Here is a 17,848-nt window from a genome sequence, read left to right as displayed (position 1 = left end):
TGAATTAAATGAAATTGAAAAAGAAATTGCAACAATGAAATTATCAAGTGAAATGGTCAAATTCAAAGATGAATTAGAAGCACAGATAGAAAAACACGAAGACACTGTGAGAGAAAGAAAACATTCCAAATTCATCAGGGATGCTAATGATTATGAGGAATGGCGATTTTTGACATATGCATCAAAATACGATGCAATGAAGGAACAACTATCCTGGAGCAGTGCGACTAGCTGCACGAGTAGTGCATCATCGCTAGTATCGAATGAAGACAGTGAAGAGAACAGACGGCAAATTTCTTTTTTAGGGGACATGCGCCTCGTACTTCAACAACGACAGTGGGATCAATCCCACCCCACGTTTCACCAACAAGGAAGAAGGGGACGTGGCAGGCAAAGATATCAAAGAAACCCACAAGAAGGGACAAAAGGTGCCGGACCAAGTACGAAGAAAATAGGACCAGAGACCCAGAGCATGCGCCTGAAGAGAACATAAGGGATGAACTACAAGTAGTAAATCTATCGAACCATGAAATAACGGATAATGAGATCATGTTACTAAAAAAAGGAATACAATTCTGTCCAACAAAAAGAATGGATATAGCACAAGTAAGAATAGACCTCTACCTCTATTTTCGAAAAATCAAATTAGCCAAGTATTTTGCGGAAAAACAAAATGTGACATCGCGGAAGAAGCCAGTGGAAAATATCAGTGGATTACAAGCCAAGGATGCCAAAAGCTATCTGACATTATTGAATCTGGATGCAGTTGAAGAGGATGAAATAAGCCTGAATGAGGCTGTGGAACAAAAAGGAGGAGGCCTAAGCGGGCTGAGACTAAAATCAAAATTTTATCCACAATTAGCACCGGGTAATAAAGTTGACTTATTTCAGGAAGCTGTAATTGAAGATGTGTACAAACTAAAAAGTCGAACTCATAAAGACAATTTGACAAGAGATGAGAGAGAAGCCCTGAAAAATCTGATGAATGACAACAACATAGAAATTAAAATTGCGGATAATGGTGGGAACATCATAATCCAAGATAAGACAGCATATGTCCTTGAAGCTCATCGGCAGCTTTGGAACAGTTTCTATCATGAGAAATTAAAAAAGAATCCAACAAATGAAATAAAGGAAATGCTGGATGCAAAACTTCAAGAATGGACTATGAAAGGTCTAATCAATGAAGAAGAGTGCAAATACTTAACAGTGAATCACCCTATTTTGGCAACAATTTACTTCTTGCCCAAGTTACATAAGGATCAAAAAAGCCACTGGGATGGCCGATTCTATCGGCAAAGGGCTCTTTGCTAGAGCCGTTAGCAAATTTCATTGATTACTTTTTACAGCCGTATGTAAAACAACTCAGTTCCTATAACGAGACACGACAGACATACTGAATATGTTACAGAACACACCGTGGCAGGAGTCTTATCTATTGGTAACGATGGATGTTGTATCCTTATATACAACAATAGAGAATGATTTTGGCATGGAAGCGTGCAGTTTCTTTTTGCAGGAGAGAAACATAGAATATCAAGACCATAACATCATGCTTAGACAGATGATTGAGATCTGTCTGAACAAAAATATTTTCCTCTTTGGTGAAGAATTGTATCGGCAAAGAAATGGCACAGCAATGGGCTTTTCCTTTAGTCCAAACTACGCCTGTTTAACGATGGGGTACTGGGAAAAGGAAGTGGCGTGGAAAGCGGAAAATGATGCATATCTGAATAAGATCATCTCTTGGAAAAGATTTATAGACGATCTTTTTATAATATGGGATGGAACAAGTGATGAGTTTTGGGAGTACTTCGAAATTTTAAATAACAGCACCACCCAACTGAAATTCATGTTCGAGACGAGCAGGGAATGTGTAGTATTTCTGGATACAGAAATTTACATCAGAGACAATCAGATCCACACCACTCTACATCGTAAAAGTACATCTACCAACTCAACCCTGGAAGCAACCAGCTTCCATCAAGAATCCTTGAAAGCCAGTATCCCATATGGGGAATTCCTCAGAATTCGGCGAATCTGTAGTGAGGAACAAGAATCCGGTAGTGACATACCGCAGGCCAAGGAACTTGAAAGATCATCTAATCCACAGTCACTTTAAACTAAAGAAGAAGGAAGGCGATTGGCTCAAAACAAAGGGATTCGTAAAATGCCACATGTGTAAGGTATGTCAAATTGCAAAACAAACCAAAACACTAAAAATGAAGAACGATAAGTCATGGGAGATTAGACAATTAATAACATGTAAAACACAATATGTGGTATACATAGTGGAATGCCCATGCCCACTACAATATGTTGGCAGCACAATCTGCGAATTAAAAAAACGAATCCTAGAACACGTCAGAGCGACGGTGCACAAAGATCGAGCTAACGCCATCGCGAAGCATATGGAACAACATCATCAAGGTGACTGGACACAATTAAAGTTTTTGGGAATAGACACAGTTCCACAAATGAAAAGAGGCGGTGACAGGGAGAGGGAACTTCGCCGAAAGGAATCGAGGTACATCATCAAGCTAAGGACAATGCACCCGTATGGTCTCAACCAATCGGAAGAACTTTATATACACCTATAAGGAAAATTGATGAAACAGAACACTCCGTAAAACTTCAAGGTGATTGTAAACTGGTTAAAATCGACAAAAAACAAACTGAGAAAAATTGGATCTAATAGAAAAAAAGAAAACAAAGGTGATCATTAAGAAGTTGAAAATAAGAAAAGAAAAATGAAACAATCAAAATAGTATGAAGAAAATCCACAAAAAAATATAGAATGTAAAAAGAATGAAGATAAATTACACTGCCCACTAGAGGGCAACAAACAAAACGAACATTAACAAATGAGAATTTTTGAAGTGGAGAATAAAAATGAAATGTCAGAAAAATGAAGATCCATTGAACTATGAAAAATAATAGGATCAATGTCAAAAATGGGACTAGTTTACATTAATATTATGAATTAAAGTTTGAGGTACTACCCATGTTTTTAATTAAAACTACAACCTCCAGAATGCCTAGAGACAATGGACACACGAAACAGGAAATGCAATGATGTTGCTTTAAAAGGAACTAACTTCCTGTGATCAGGGGATCGTGAGCAAGGGAGAGGTGCTCCCGAAACGCGTTGGTCAGTGTTTGTCTGCATAATGCTATTTGAAGGCTTTAAAAAGTAAATAAAAACAGCAAAAATAATTGAAGTACGGGAGTTCGTCCCATTTTTTCTCCCTGTCAAGGGAGGATTGTGTGTATAATTTGAAGCGGCGTGGTTCTGCCGCAGGGATTACGAACCAAGCGTCGAGCGCTGCAATTCCCGGGCACGGAGAACCGAAGGAAGGAATATATATATATATATATATATATATATATATATATATATATATATATTACCTACTGGCGATAGCCAGTAGGTATATATAGTTAGGATTTTTTTCCTATGGGATTTTTGAAAATTCTATGTCGAATAACTTTGGCGTTTGAGGACAGAATTGGCTGGAAGTTTCAGGAAAATGGAACATTTTGTTTCTGAGCAGCCCCTGAAAATTTGGGGGGGTTTCGTCAAGGGGGGGCCGAGAAAAAAGGGGGGTCCCAAAACGTGTTTTTCCCATGCAATTTTCCATAGGGCGGTTGGCCTCACTTTTAGCCTGAACGGCTGAATGGATTTACACCAAACTTGGCAAAATTGTAGGGACTGGTAGCCCGATGTGCCTTTGCTATGTCTCAAGATATAGGCTCGACTGGTTTTCACGAAAATTAACTTTGAAAAATATATATTGGGCTACATTGGGCTATATATATGTTGGAGCCCAAATGTAGCCCAATGTAGCCCAATGTAGCCCAATGTAGCCCAAAGATGGCCACCAGAGACAAAAAAAACAAATGTAGCCCAAATATCAGCCAGATGTAGCCCAACTATAGCCCAATGACAGAATGTCCCAGAGTGTTCTAAAGAACAACTAGAGTGCTAACAGTCCTACTTATTACAAAGGTATGGCACACCTGAAGCCATCTTGATTGGAATAAAGTGGTAACTCTTAAAACATTTAATTTAAAAAGGAACAAAATGAGGGGGTTCATTTTGCCATAGAAAGTATGATTAGCGAATATATGACGAAATCCCGCATACCATCAGTCCGCAAAAAAAATCCCGCATGTACTATTAGGCCGCAAATTAAAATAACGAAAACTTTTAGAACGAATATGCCTTTAGCATACACTAAACAACTAAACTACCCTAAACCCTAAAACACTACCCCCAGCATGACCCTACACTACACAAACAGTACAACACCACCCTACGCCCTAAAACACTACCCCCAGCATGACCCTACACTACACAAACACTACAACACTACCCTAAACCCTAAAACACTACCCCCAGCATGACCCTACACTACGCAAACACTACAACACTACCCAAAACCCTAAAACACTACACCCCAGCATGACCATACACTACGCAAACACTACAACAATACCCTAAACCCTAAAACACTACCCCCAGCATGACCCTACACTACGCAAACACTACAACACTACCCAAAACCCTAAAACACTACACCCCAGCATGACCCTACACTACGCAAACACTACAACACTACCCTAAACCCTAAAACACTACCCCCAGCATGACCCTACACTACGCAAACACTACAACACTACCCAAAACCCTAAAACACTACACCCCAGCATGACCCTACACTACGCAAACACTACAACACTACCCTAAACCCTAAAACACTACCCCCAGCATGACCCTACACTACGCAAACACTACAACACTACCCTAAACCCTAAAACACTACCCCCAGCATGACCCTACACTACGCAAACACTACAACACTACCCTAAACCCTAAAACACTACCCCCAGCATGACCCTACACTACGCAAACACTACAACACTACCCTAAACCCTAAAACACTACCCCCAGCATGACCCTACACTACGCAAACACTACAACACTACCCAAAACCCTAAAACACTACCCCCAGCATGACCCTACACTACGCAAACACTACAACACTACCCAAAACCCTAAAACACTACCCCGCAGCATGACCCTACACTACGCAAACACTACAACACTACCCAAAACCCTAAAACACTACCCCCAGCATGACCCTACACTACGCAAACACTACAACACTACCCAAAACCCTAAAACACTACCCCCAGCATGACCCTACACTACGCAAACACTACAACACTACCCAAAACCCTAAAACACTACACCCCAGCATGACCCTACACTACGCAAACACTACAACACTACCCTAAACCCTAAAACACTACCCCCAGCATGACCCTACACTACGCAAACACTACAACACTACCCAAAACCCTAAAACACTACACCCCAGCATGACCCTACACTACGCAAACACTACAACACTACCCTAAACCCTAAAACACTACCCCCAGCATGACCCTACACTACGCAAACACTACAACACTACCCTAAACCCTAAAACACTACCCCCAGCATGACCCTACACTACGCAAACACTACAACACTACCCTAAACCCTAAAACACTACCCCCAGCATGACCCTACACTACGCAAACACTACAACACTACCCAAAACCCTAAAACACTACCCCCAGCATGACCCTACACTACGCAAACACTACAACACTACCCAAAACCCTAAAACACTACCCCCAGCATGACCCTATACTACGCAAACACTACAACACTACCCAAAACCCTAAAACACTACCCCCCAGCATGACCCTACACTACGCAAACACTACAACACTACCCAAAACCCTAAAACACTACCCCCAGCATGACCCTACACTACGCAAACACTACAACACTACCCAAAACCCTAAAACACTACACCCCAGCATGACCCTACACTACGCAAACACTACAACACTACCCAAAACCCTAAAACACTACCCCCAGCATGACCCTACACTACGCAAACACTACCACACTACCCAAAACCCTAAAACACTACCCCCAGCATGACCCTACACTACGCAAACACTACAACACTACCCTAAGCCCTAAAATACTACACCCCAGCATGACCCTACACTACGCAAACACTACAACACTACCCAAAACCCTAAAACACTACCCCCAGCATGACCCTACACTACGCAAACACTACAACACTATCCTAAACCCTAAAGCACTACCCCCAGCATGACCCTACACTACGCAAACACTACAACACTACCCTAAACCCTAAAACACTAGCCCCAGCATGACCCTACACTACGCAAACACTACAACACAACCCTAAACCCTAAAACACTACCCCCAGCATGACCCTACACTACGCAAACACTACAACACTACCCAAAACCCTAAAACACTACCCCCAGCATGACCCTACACTACACAAACACTACAACACTACCCTAAGCCCTAAAATACTACACCCCAGCATGACCCTACACTACGCAAACACTACAACACTACCCTAAACCCTAAAACACTACCCCCAGCATGACCCTACACTACGCAAACACTACAACACAACCCTAAACCCTAAAACACTACCCCCAGCATGACCCTACACTAAACAACCACCACAACTCTACACTACACTAACACAACACTACACTACACAACACTACACTACACTACACAATCACTAACCCACGAAAAAATTAACACAAACCCACTTACCTCTCTCGTCATCGTGGTTTTCACAACGCAAATGCATTTACCATACATGCCTTTAAAACGTAATTCTTTGTAAAGGCATGCGCGATAAATGCACATGCGTTTTGAAAAAATGCGGGATAATGGTATGCGAGGTCAATGACCTTGCGGGATAATGGTATGCGGACTGAAAGTCTGCGGGATAAAAAATGCGGGAAAATGGCTGCAAACCATGATTAGCAGCAGACTTCCCTGGTGAGCACTAGCTTTACTACAGTGATCTAATGAGCAACTAGAGTGCTAACATTCAGAATTTATGGCAAATGTGTGACACATCTGAATGCCTTCTTGATAGAACCAAAGTAAACAAGCATTGAAAATGCAATAGATCTCGCCCTCGTTTAAGTTAAAGCCATTCTGTTTGTAATGAGGTGGCTTTTTAGCTTTGCTTTTATTAGTGTTTTTAAAACTTTCATGTAAATAACATGCATATGTATGCATATATGTATATGTATGCATGCATTTATATTTATATAGATATGCAGATTATATATGTTTATATATGTATATTACCTACTGGCGATAGCCAGTGGGTATATATAGTTAGGATTTTTTCTCTATGGGATTTCTGAAAATTCTATGTCTAATAACTTTGGCGTTTGTGGACGGAATTGGCTGAAATTTTCAGGTAAATGGCACATTTTGTTTCTGAGCAGCCCCTGACAATTTGGGGGGGTTTCATCAAGGGGGGGCCGAGAAAAAAGGGTGGTCCCAAAACACGTTTTTCCCATTCATTTTTCCATAGGGCGGTTGGACTCACTTTTAGCTCGAACGGCTGAATAGATTTACATGAAACTTGGCAAAATTGTAGATATGGTTTGCCCGACGTGCCTTTGCTATGTCTCAATATATGTGCTCCAGTGGATTTTGAGAAATTAACGTTTAAAAAAATATATATATCTGTGACAGCGCTCCGGTTAGCGCCCCAGTTCGCGTACCTGACGCGTAACGGAACTTCGCAAAGCGAAGCTGATTGGCTCTCCGGTGTCTGTCAACATTCTAAACAGTCCGGAGCGGCCGCCATCTTGTCTCTCGGTACGATCGAGAGACAAGATGTGGTGAAAAACGAAGGGGGAAATGAAGGAAAGGGGGCAAGGTAGACCACTCCTGACCCCCTAGGATTGATGAGGGGGATATTAAAGTGCCCCGCGGGGCAAAAAATAAAAAAATAAAAAAAATTGCGATTTTACGCCGTAGAGGCGCGTCCCGGTACGCGAACCGGGCAGCTCACCGGGCAGCTCACCGGGCAGCTAACCGGGCAGCTAACCGGCAGCGTAGCTGTCAACATTGTAAACAGTCCGGAGCGGCCGCCATCTTGTCTCTCGATAGGTTCGAGAGACAAGATGTGGTGAAAAAAGAAGGGGGAAATGAAGGAAAGGGGGCAAGGTAAACCCCTCCTGACCCCCTAGGATTGATGAGGGGGATATTAAAGTCCCCCGCGATTTTTCGCGGTAGAGGCGCTTCCCGGTACGCGAACCGGGCAGCTAACCGGCAGCGTAGCGGGAGTCCGCCATCTTGTGTTTTTGGAGCATCCGGTTCGCGTACCGGGTAGCGTCCCGGTAAGCGTAACAAGGGGAAAACCAAGAGAAACAGTAAAAAAATAATTAAGGGAATAGATTTCCAACAAACTTGGCAAAATTGTAGGGACTGTTTGTTTGATGTGCCTTTGCAAGGCCTCAAGATATGTGCACGTGTGGATTTTGTCTAATTAAGGTTAAAAAAAAAATATATATCTGTAAGCGTGCTCCGGCACGCTTACGTTACTGGTTTTGTTTGCGCTGCAGAGCCGATACGTCACGGTTATGCGACGCGTCATGAGGCGTCTCACGTGGCTACGTGATACGTCACGTAATAAACAATATATTTTACAGCTATAGATATTAGCTTTTAAAAAACCAATGAAATTCACTGAAAAAACCATAGGTTATAGACCATATATAGTTAGGAATTTGCATTTACAAAACCTTGAAAATTCACTGAAAAAACCATAGGTTAGAGACCATATATAGTTAGCTGGACATTTTATTGACATAAAACCAATGAAATTCCATATATAGTTAGTTGCACTAACTATATATCGCGCACCCGCAATCCACTGCTGATGATGTCACATATTACATCATTCATGACATGGTCAGTGACATCACTGATGACATCACTGATGACATCTCAAATGACATCTCAAATGACATCACTGATGACATCATGACACACCAATACCAGTTACTACATACGCACTCACTGATTCCTACGTCTACACACACATTCATTCATTCACCCATACAATCACACATACATACAGTCACTCATTATTACAACACTATCATATGCACTCATACACCTATGCAGAAACTCACACACTGCCACTCATCCATGGAGTTACTCACACACCTAGTCAGTCCTGTAAAGAATCAATCACACTTCCATTTCCTCATCTATACAGTTAAACACAGAACACCATACTTCAGTGACATCACTGATGACATCACTGATGACATCTCAAATGACATCACTGATGACATCTCAAATGACATCACTGATGACATCATGACACACCAATACCAGTTACTACATACGCACTCACTGATTCCTACGTCTACACACACATTCACTCATTCACCCATACAATCACTCATACATACAGTCACTCATTATTACAACACTATCATATGCACTCATACACCTAGTCAGTCCTGTGAAGAATCAATCACACTTCGATTTCCTCATCTATACAGTTAAACACAGAACACCATACTTTTCACACATATACTAACACATACTTACTCTCTTATACAATCACTGATACAAGTACACATTGATATGCACAGAGTCACACACCTCCCAGCCAGCCACACACACACTCAGTCTTCCATACATCCACTCATTCTTCAATATGTAAAACATATTTAAACTTTACAAAAACACACAGACACTAGATGATGTCATCAGTGATGTCATTTGAGATGTCATCAGTGATGTCATCAGTGATGTCATTTGAGATGTCATCAGTGATGTCATCAGTGATGTCACTGACCATGTCATGAATGATGTAATATGTGACATCATCAGCAGTGGATTGCGGGTGCGTGATATATAGTTAGTGCAACTAACTATATATGGAATTTCATTGGTTTTATGTCAATAAAATGTCCAGCTAACTATATATGGTCTCTAACCTATGGTTTTTTCAGTGAATTTTCAAGGTTTTGTAAATGCAAATTCCTAACTATATATGGTCTATAACCTATGGTTTTTTCAGTGAATATATTACCTACTGGCGGTCGCCAGTAGGTATATATAGTTAGGATTTTTTCTCTATGGGTTTTTTGAAAATTCTATGTCCAATAACTTTGGCGTTTGTGGACGGAATTGGCTGAAATTTTCAGGAAAATGGCACATTTTGTTTCTGAGCAGCCCTTGAAAATTTGGGGGGGGTTCGTCAAGGGGGGGCTGAGAAAAAAGGGGGGTCCCAAAACGTGTTTTTAACATTGAGTTTTCCATAGGGCGGTTGGCCTCACTTTTAGCCCGAACGGCTGAATGGATTTGCACGAAACTTGGCAAAATTGTAGGGACTGGTAGCCCGATGTGCCTTTTGTAGGTCTCAATATATGTGCTACAGTGGATTTTGAGAAATTAACGTTTAAAAAAAGATATATATCTGTAACAGCGGACCGGGCAGCGCTCCAGGACGCGTACTTTTCGCGCAACGGAGCTTTGTGAAGCGAAGCTGATTGGTTCTCCGGCGTCTGTCAACATTCCAAACAGTCCGTAGCGGCCGCCATCTTGTCTCTCGGTAGGATCGAGAGACAAGAGGAGGCCAAAGCGAAGGGGCAAATGACCATAAGGGGGAATAGTAGATCCTCGCTGACCCCCTACGTTTGATGTGGAGGTTTTAAAAGGGCCCCGCGGGGCAAAAAAAAATAAAATAATAATAATCGAACGGCTGAATGGATTTGCACGAAACTTGGCAAAATATTAGGGACTGGTAGCCCGATGTGCCTTTGCTAGGTCTCAATATATGTGCTCCAGTGGATTTTGAGAAATTAACGTTCAAAAAAAGATATATATCTGTAACAGCGCTCCGCTTCGCGTACTTTTCGCGTTACGGAGCTTTGCGAAGCTGATTGGTTCTCCGGCGTCTGTCAACATTCCAAACAGTCCGTAGCGGCCGCCATCTTGTCTCTCGGTAGGATTGAGAGACAAGAGGAGGCCAAAGCGAAGGGGGAAATGACCATAAGGGGGCATAGTAGATCCTTCCTGACCTCTTAGGTTTGATGTACCATTTTGCCAAGTTTGGTGTAATTCCGTTCAGCCATTCAGGCTGTAGACGTATGTAAATGTCCTATGGAAAATTGCATGGGGAAAACACATTTGAAAGTGTTGAAATTTAGAACCAATTAAAATGTTACTTTGGTTTTGTATTTGTGTGTGATGAAAGTTAATTGGTTATGTATATATTTCAAATGAGAGGAAACCACAGCCATTTTGTGATACTACTGTCTGAGGTACATTTGTGAGGAATTTTTGGTGGTGAATTTCTGGTGTTTGATTTACACAGTACTAACACTTCTCCTACTTTTAAAAAGGTGAGTTGTTAATTTGTAAGGGGAACTATGTTGTACACTTGAAGATAATTTGAAAAATGTTTTCTGTTATTTATTTGCAGTCCTTCTGTTATACTAAATACTTGATAAAGTTAGTTTTATATTATGTATTACTAAAAACGATAAATGAAAGTGATTATTTTTTTCTGCAATTTACAGCAAGCAATTTCAAAATAAAATGGCTCACAATGAAGAGACCGTGGCAATTTCTTTTGAATTGTCCACTACATTGATTGAAATTGAGAGCACCAATAATGAAATATTGTCACAAGGAGGACATGACTTGTATGATTCCATTAGATTGATTGAAATGGACAGCACCAAGAATGAAATATTGTCACAAGGAGATGACTTGAATGATTCCACTACATTGATTGAAATTGAGAGCACCAATAATGAAATATTGTCACAAGGAGGAGATGACTTGTATGATTCCATTAGATTGATTGAAATGGACAGCACCAATAATGAAATATTGTCACAAGGAGGAGATGACTTGAATGATTCCACTACATTGATTGAAATTGAGAGCACCAATAATGAAATATTGTCACGAGGAGATGACTTGAATGATTCCACTACATTGATTGAAATTGACAGCACCAATAATGAAATATTGTCACAAGGAGGAGATGACTTGAATGATTTTTTTGATCAATCTCTTGATGGCGAATTTATCGAGTGTTTGGAGACCATAGAGTTACAAGAATCATCATTGGAGACTTTTCATGAGGACATTGCTGATGAGGACATGTTACTAGTTCTTTCAAATTTAGAAAATTCTGAAGAATAAATTTATATTTAGAAATCAAAAATTGTTTGAGACATTATTCATTTTTATTTTTAATTTATGAGGTTGTAGCGAAGTGATTGTAGTATAAAATGAGACTTATAGTATAGAGTGCAACATTTTTATGTTACATGGTAAGTTTACTCATATTTACTTCCCTTCTGCCACTATATTATCTCCAATGTGTATTTGACATCTCTTCTTCATCTCCGGCCTCCTTTCTCTCACTGTGTGTCTCCGATGCATCTTATCGCTGCTATTTTGTGTAATTACAGAAGAGAGTAAAATAAAATAGTTCGGAACGTGAAAAGGGGGCAAAGTAGAGTACTCCTCACCCCCTAGGCCTTTTTAGGCGGTCCCAAAAGGATCAGTTTCTGCTTTCCTGAGAGATCATGGTATGAGTTCCATATACCACAATAACTTGCATTACAACATGCAAGATATCTATCTCCTATTACCAACTTTTGGAGATATTCGCGCTAAGCGCGAATATCTCCAAAAAGTAACACCTGCCCTGAGCAGTTCTTAGCCATGTTATCCAATGGGAGGTGGATAACATGGCTAAGAGCATTAGCTCGGTAATGCATGAATATCGCTGAGTTTTTAGCGATATTCATGCATTGCGGCCGTTTATTATCGCATTTGCGATAAACCTTGATAATAGCAAGGTTTATCTTCGATAATTTCTGACGATGCTTAGTGGTAAAAAATTCGTTGATAAGCATCGTTAGCGATAAATATCGCTTAACTTTGGTAATATGCCCCAACGTCTGTTAACGTTCGATTCGAAGGAAATGAGGAAGTGTTGAAAAACATTGTCTGCGCCATCTTGCCTTTTTTGAAATGCCACACTTTTGTCGTGCACGGCAGCCATTTTAGATGTCTTGACCAGACCCACTCTCTGCACGCTGTCGATTCGTAGCATGGCTCCTCACCCACGCAAGCATCTTCCCCAGGCACTGGTCACCACCGCTCTCTGTCTTATGCATGGGCAATAAACCTCCCCCCATCTGCGCTGCTCTTCCCTGAGAATCACACTCTGTCCCCGCCCGACACCTCCCTTTCGCCCTATTCACTACCGCACCCTCTGACACTCCTCTTCCTCTGTGTCCGATTGTCCAGGCTGTCAGCTAGCCCTGCAGATGTAGTTTATGGCCCCAGCTGTAAAGAATCACCCCTCTTCAAAGGAGTTATAGTAGATCAAGACCCACACCCGATGAGATCCGTCACACCACACGTGTTCCTACTATCTGAAAACCATCCTGTATTGTGATTGGGGAGGGGACCGAGCCTGAAGCGGAAGATTCCAGGAATGACTCTTTGTACATCAAAGTTTTTACAATTATGTGTCACATTAAAAATATATAGCACTCCAACAAAGTAGTAGGAATATAAAACTTTAATAACATATAAATATATACAACAAAACAAAAACAGTAAAAACATTTAAACAACGAAGAGACCGTGGCAATTTCTTTTGAATTATCCAATAGATTTATTGAAATTGACAGCACCAATAATGAAATATTCTTGTCAGTAGCGGTCTGTTGTGCGAATAGTTCCAAGGCAGCAGAACGCGCTGAAATCTAGATGGCACGAAGGTGATGTCTAGTAAGTTGCCGCCCAGCAAATAACGGCGTGGGGCGCCGCGGGGGTGAGTGAGTCCAGTAGGCACCATAGCTATTCTTACCGGCATTGCAGAATTACTGCTGGGGACAATGCCTGTGCTGTAGCAGGGTCACAGCAGAAACAAAAAGGATTCTGTTGAAGATGTTGTTGGTTTTCAATTTGAAAACAGTTCTGGTGTCAACTGCTATGCTAATGTAGTGGTTAATGTTTTGTTTTCTCTAGAAAATGTAAAAGAGGGGGAGGCAGTCCAAAGTTCCGTTAAAAGGGCAAAGGAAAGGATCGGTGGTTTGAACTATCAGTCAAAAAGGGAAGGGGGTGCAATAATTTTTCCTACCGGGTCACACTGTGCTTTCACCGGAAGTGAGGTCTGCAGGATTCTAGTAATTCAAAGTGAGGCTGGCGCCAGCATGGGAGCGCCGACGTCCCGCGGATACAGTTTCGTCACTCCACGGGCGATCATGGCAGTCATTCCCCATCGGGGGTCGGAGACTCCCGCGGCTCCTCTAGAATCTTCAAGGTCGTGGAGGACTATGGTGGTGGAGTCAACCAGTGACCAGGCCATTTCTTTATGCTGGGCCCGCTCTTGCCAGGTCGACCGCCATTTTGAGAGTTCGGCAGCTACCGGCGATCGCGGGGTCACATGAGCGGACGGGCTCCACCCTGCCGGGCGAGACGTTGCAGCATGGCCACAGTGGAAGAACCCTTTTCCGGGCGCCTGGAGCGCTGAGGGTGCAGCTGGGAAGCCTCCACCTGGGGAGGCGGGAGAGGCCTGTTCGCACCGTCTCTCCCTCCCAGTGCACCCCACGGCGTCTCGCTTGAGATTTGTTATGGCCGGACCAGGCGATGAGGACGAGGGGGGGGGTCGGAGGCATGTGCAAGACATCCCCCCCCAGTGTTGTCGCAGCCATTATTCAAGAAAGAAGAACTGTCCCGTCCGTCTTCGGGCCGGGCTTCCGGTAGATGTCGGCCGGACGCCCCTGGCTCTGGCCCCATGAACGGGTTTCTTGGTTTATCGGCTGCAGCCGGATCCCGTCGGCCTCGGCCCCCCGACCGTTGGTGGCCGGACCGGAAGAGCATGTGGCGGGACTACCTGCAACTCTCAAGGGCCACCGCGGCCGGACTGGGAGAGAGAGGGGAGGGTCGAGGAGACATTCCCCCCCCCTGCAACTGTTCAGCGTTGTAAAGGCAATCCCCTGGCCGGGTCCCGCTGGCCTCGGCCTCTCCTCCGGCTACACCCTACGTTAGGATCTCCTGGCCGAGGCGTGGCAGCAGGACCTGCCTTATATGGGCTGCTCCCGGCTGGGCGTAGCCGGAACCCTGCCCCACCTTGGAAGTTTCCAGAGTGGGGGCGGATGTTCTACTGACTTGCATTTTCCCTAGTCTATCGATTTTTTTGGCGTGGCAGGCGGTGGGACAGCGAGGGGTGATTTGGTTTCTCTTACTGTTTTTCTGGTCTCTCACCACTGGCATATTTTAACGTTTTCTTGTTTCTAGGACATTAATAGGTTTTATCATTACGTTATGTTATCGTTTCTTTGTTCGTTGTTTAATAAAAGTTCATGTTCATCAGTGGCCTACTGATTTTCGTTTTCCTATTCTTTTCTTTCCAGGTTGTTTCATGCTAAAGTTTCTGTTAACAGGATACAGTGATCACTTCGTTATTATTGCATATGTCCTTTTCACTAGGGGTGCTCTCTGGTCGGGCCAGATGACGTATCTCTAGTAAATGGTCCGGGTGAAACAGGTGCATCAATCAGTGGGGAGTAGACAGGCATGACAGATTACAACGGGGTAGAAAGGTCCGCATTACGTACCCTTTCACTACTTGCAAAGATTTTCCTACGTTTATTTGCAAACAGGGAATACCTCCAAAAAGAACTAATTCCCAAACAGTCAATGTTCGGACAATCAATCAATCAATGAGGAATGAAATAGGTACGACGTGTTAAAGGCTTGCGTTACCTACCCTTCACTATCTGCAAAGGGAGAGAGAATATTCCTATTATTCCTCGTTTGCAGGCAGAGAAGATCCTTAAGAGAATTAACTTCGAACAATTCAATGCTCGATTCAAACAATCAACAAGGGGTACTGTGAACACAAATGAACGCCGCTTATGTACATACGCATTGCTATTTTCAACAGGTTGTTCCTAATGTTTCTATTTTAGCGAGGTCAAAAAGAGATCCCATTAGTGGCCTACTGATTTTGCTCGATTCCTTTAGTTTTTTTTACACGATTTTTCGCTATCTGCAAAGACTAAACAGAGTATTGCGACTCTGTGCTTGTTTGTAAATAGAGAATGAACCAAAGAGAACAATCAATCAAATGGAGAGAGAAGCAGGCACGACGGATTACAAAGGGGGCAAAGGGCTGCGTTAACTACCCTTCACTATCTGCAAAGAGAGAGTACTCCTAATAGAAATGAGGGGTGGGGGGCAGCATTCAAAGCAGATCAGTGTGCATAAACACAAAAATGTTTTTACTTACCACGTACTTGACATTCGACAGCTTATGATATTTGCTATTAAAAAACCATTGAAATTCACTGAAAAAACCATAGGTTATAGACCATATATAGTTAGGAATTAGCATTTACAAAACCTTGAAAATTCACTGAAAAAACCATAGGTTATACACCATATATAGTTAGGAATTAGCATTTAAAAAACCTTATTTTACTCACACAAAACCATTGAAATTCCATATATAGTTAGTTGCACTAACTATATATCGCGCACCCGCAATCCACTGCTGATCATGTCACATATTACATCATTCATGACATGGTCAGTGACATCACTGATGACATCACTGATGACATCTCAAATGACATCACTGATGAGATCACTGATGACATCTCATTTGACATCAATGACCACATCACTGATGATATCATTCATGTGACAATACAATGCATCTCCTCACGTTTTAATATAACCTCTGTTTCACCCAGTGTTAAATACAGAGTATAATTTTTGAAACCATTGACACACCAATACTAGTTACTACATACGTACTCACTGATTCCTACGTCTACACACACATTCACTCATTCACCCATACAATCATTCATACATACAATCACTCATCTTTACAACACTATCATATGCACTCATACACCTATACAGACACTTACACTCTGCCACTCATCCATGGAGTTACTCACACACCTAGTCAGTCCTGTAAAGAATCAATCACACTTCCATTTTCTTGTCTATACAGTTAAACATAGAGCACCTTACATTTTCAAACATATACTAACACATACTTACTTTCTTATACAATCATTGATACAAGTACACATTGATCTGCACAGAGTCACACACCTCCCAGCCAGCCACACACACACTCAGTCTCCTATACAAATACTTGGACAATCAATCAATAACCCATATAGTTAATCATATAGCTACTGATCAACACATGCAGCAGTTTACAGAACAACAGACATAATGATGCACAAATTAAGACAGTTTAGTCACTAACCCATGCACTCAGTGAGACACATTTAATCACTCACTCATACATTCAGTCATGCACCTACTAAATCCTTCGTCCAGACACTTATACATCTACTCATTCTTCAATATGTAAAACATATTTAAACTTTACAGAAACACACAGTCACTGGATGATGTCATCAGTGATCTCATCAGTGATGTCACTGACCATGTCATGAATGATGTAATATGTGACATGATCAGCAGTGGATTGCGGGTGCGCGATATATAGTTAGTGCAACTAACTATATATGGAATTTCAATGGTTTTGTGTGAGTAAAATAAGGTTTTTTAAATGCTAATTCCTAACTATATATGGTGTATAACCTATGGTTTTTTCAGTGAATATATATATATATATATATATATATATATAATTTTCCATCAAAAGTGCCCAGAGCAATGGAAGCACCCTCGACTTTCAAGAGAAACCTCATAGTTTATTTCCAAGGAAAGACATGTTAAAGCATTCATGCAGAATTTAAATCCGACGCGTTTCGAGGCTCCTGCCTCTTAGTCATGGATCATTAAAATGCACTTTGCCGATGGCTCTGACAACCTGCTTCATTTAAATGCCTCCAGTGGGCCTCATTCATTACGTCAGTCTCTCAATGCAGG

This window comes from Lissotriton helveticus, chromosome 3_1, assembly GCF_964261635.1.
Source record: "Lissotriton helveticus chromosome 3_1, aLisHel1.1, whole genome shotgun sequence".
Lineage (NCBI taxonomy): Eukaryota > Metazoa > Chordata > Amphibia > Caudata > Salamandridae > Lissotriton > Lissotriton helveticus.
The sequence above is the reverse complement of the archived record's forward strand: the minus strand, read 5'-3'. Positions refer to the sequence as shown.